The 3,365-nt window shown below is 38.7% G+C and overlaps 1 protein-coding gene across 1 annotated transcript in view; it reads right to left on the reverse strand.

Annotated features, from left to right (window-relative positions):
* Nucleotides 1-3,365, reverse strand: part of ATF6 (activating transcription factor 6) — a gene marked incomplete at its 3' end in the record, with an annotated part of 10,745 nt that overhangs the window by 1,073 nt on the left and 6,307 nt on the right. The window lies entirely within an intron of this gene.

Raw genomic sequence — 3,365 nt, forward strand, 5'->3', positions numbered from 1 at the left:
CCTTCACTTTATCATACACCATTCTATAGGCCACAATCAGTCATTTGTTTTCACAATTGGAAAGTCCCATGGTTTTTTAGTCTGTCCTGTATGGAAGCTGTTTCCACACTGATTACACTTGGTTTTGTACCTTTTCCAGCTCTGCTATATAGTTTTTGAGATTTCTGAATAATGTTGCTGACCTCAGATTGCACATTCTGTGCATATCAAGCACTTACATGGCAGTTTAAATGCAGTCTCTGAGTGCATCTATATTTTAATTCAGATCAAGAGTGTGGCTTTCACGCACATTTCCTGATCGTCTCACTTAATATGTTTTGGTTCACATCATACAACAGTATCCGACAGAGCACACAAACGGGATTCCTTCTGGATTAAGCTAAACCAGCATATCTACTCCAGGAGGGCACATAATTCACTCCAACTGCTAACAGGCATTCAGGCTGCAAGACCAGACTGAGACACTTCAAAGTAACCCCTCCTGATCCTCCAACAGTCTGACAGTTGATGACACTGATTTTTTTTTATTTTCCCAAGCAGGAACAGTTTATCTTTTACCACATACTCATTCTGTGGTTTGCACTGAATGAGATGACCTAGACTGAAAGCATCTTGCTGCTGACAAGGGTAACAATGATCGATACTGCAGAGCTGTACAGAACTACTTGAAATCCCGAATTTAAGCAGTACTCTGCTGATTTCCTTCCCTTCACAGATCAGCAACAGCAACTTTGTTGATTTCCTTTCCCTGACGGATTAGCAACTGCAACTCTGTTTTTATTAAAAACAAAATACCTCCATCACATTATTAAGCTACAACAGGATGTGCCTCAATGATGTTTACACTGAAAGAGAACTGAATGCTGTATCTTAAACAAACCTGAATATCCTCCAGTAGCTACCAACACACACACTGAAGTAACCTGTATCTATCAGAGCATCAAAGCTAAAGAAAAAAGAGATAAGAACTATTCTAGAAATATCAGTCCAGGGGAAAAAAGAAAACAAAACAAAAAACCAAGTCACAGAATAGCAACATTAATGAACTCAGTGCGCTTTGGTTAAGGTCTGGCTGCTTAAAGAACCTTAACCATAGCTTTCCAACTCTCTCCCTGTATGTACTCACACACAGACAATATGTTGCTCTAGGGCTTTGGTGCCTGCAAGAAAAACTTGCTACAGGCTGTTTGAAGAAGTCATTCTTCTTAATGATACTGCAATCTGGTGACAAAGACTAAGAAAATACATTACAGTGCATAAACATTTTGGGCTGTCTCCATGCTGATCCAATTGCATTCTCTAAAGATCATTTATTATACGTCTAGTCTGGTGCCACCAACAAAAGTCTGTACAAGTGAAGTTGTTTGTACTTACTCCAGTTTCTCTCTTTAGCAGAGAGTGGAGAAGGAAAAGATTTTAACATATATTCATTAACACTAAGCTTTGTCTTGAATTTTTAAAGTACTGCAATACTTAACATAAGAAAACTTCTGCAGACATATAAAAACTTTGGAAAAAAAAGATGTAGGCTAGCCAAAGACTGCAGTGTATAGAACACACCGATCTGGGGCCAGGATCACTTCAACTGTCCAGAGATGAAAGAATAAGGAATGAGTTCATGCAGCAGCTTTGGCTTGAGTTGCGTGATATTCCAAACAAGTGGTTACATTCCTCTTTTTAAAGAGGTTTTGCATCATGAAGTCAGAGAAGACCAAATTGTTCACATCCATTCTTGCTTGCAGACCTGCTCAGGATTATTCACAACTGGATAGCTTTTGACTAAGCGTCTGGAGCCTTTGGCAAATCTACCTGCTTCCCTGGACATAACATGGAGTTGAAGCATGTTACGTTTCAGATGGTATTTATCTAGACTGCCTTCCTTTACTCAGTGTTCTCCAAATGCTGTCAGGAACAGCAGCTCTCCCCAATCCAAGGTACTATGTGCAATAACTGCATTTCCATCTATGCCACACCAGTTTCACTTCCACTCATTTCTTAAGCTTTCTAAATGAAACCCAACTAGTCATATCCTTGAGTTACTTTGTTTTAATTGACAATCACTAAAACAGTTCTAGGTCCTTCATCAACCCTCTACTGCTTGTCTGACTTTTCTTGGAGAATAAGCCACAACTGCACACCTGATCCTACCTAAATCCGATGCAGGAAATACAAAGAGTTGTGTATGTGAAACAGTGCAACAACGCTTCAACCTGGAAGCAGTATGGCACTAAGCGTTACATAGCCGGCTTGGCATCAAGATAAACATGCCCCTTGCTTGAGCATTTTGATAATGAGAAGAGAGAAGCTGATTCATAGTGTCAGACTGCTTGAGCAACACTGCTTTGCACAAGTGCTGAACAAAGATTAAAAGTAGCAAATGCCTCTGCTAACTTCTTTTGCAGCCTCCCTCTTTGCAGGTGGTATTGTATCAATTTACCACTCAAGACAGTGACTTCTGGTTCTCAAGAAACACAGATAATACAGGGGAAACATTGGCATTAAAAGCAAACACTAATCAATGACGCAACTTTTGCTTCCTAGCTTTAAAAAACTACACCACCACTAACACACACAGAAAAAAATATACATATGGAGAAGTGAAAGGTTCATTGCAAAACCTTGCTTCCAACAGAACTAACTAGATTCAGATTGTTTACTGTCTTCAGAGTCTTTACAGAGAGTCATGCACTTTACAAATAAACACTGCTACCTCAATTAAGTCTTCCAAAGAAAACTCAGTTCTGAGCAAAATTCAATCTCCATTCCAATGCAAGCTGTATTTTTAGCACAAGGCAGTAAGAATGTCTCTCACACTCCACAGATTTTGGTACACACACTGGGAAAGTTCACAAAGAGCTGAAAGTAAAACCATTTCAACTTTACATTGGCTGGTTTCTTACCTCAGCTTATGAAAGCTGCTGTCTTTGAAGATGCATCTTAAATGTGGGAATACAAAACCTACGCAAGTATTTTCTCTGTTTTTATGAGAGATCTGGATTTTCTTGTCTTTAACTCAACTGAAAACAACTTGACTAGTATGATTATTTCATATGAAAATTGCACAATGTACAGCACAGAAAATAGGATTCTTTACCAGAATTCCACACTTATGGTGAAGTAATTCTGCATAATCCATTTCCAAATTTTCAATTTTTTCTTTTTTTCTTTTTTTTTTTTTTTTTTTTTTTTTTACCAACAGAACTGGGAGGCAGATTTCCACTACAGAGTGGAAATGTGAGAAAGGCTCTATGAGGACACAACCAAACTGGATTCCCTCACACACCTACTATTTATGTCATTTAATTGCAACAGGAAAGGCAATCTGCTTTCTTAGTTAAGAGCCTCTTTCCTTCAGCCGGAAGAGC

The sequence above is a fragment of the Mesitornis unicolor genome, unplaced genomic scaffold (assembly GCF_000695765.1).
Source record: "Mesitornis unicolor isolate BGI_N332 unplaced genomic scaffold, ASM69576v1 scaffold8568, whole genome shotgun sequence".
Lineage (NCBI taxonomy): Eukaryota > Metazoa > Chordata > Aves > Mesitornithiformes > Mesitornithidae > Mesitornis > Mesitornis unicolor.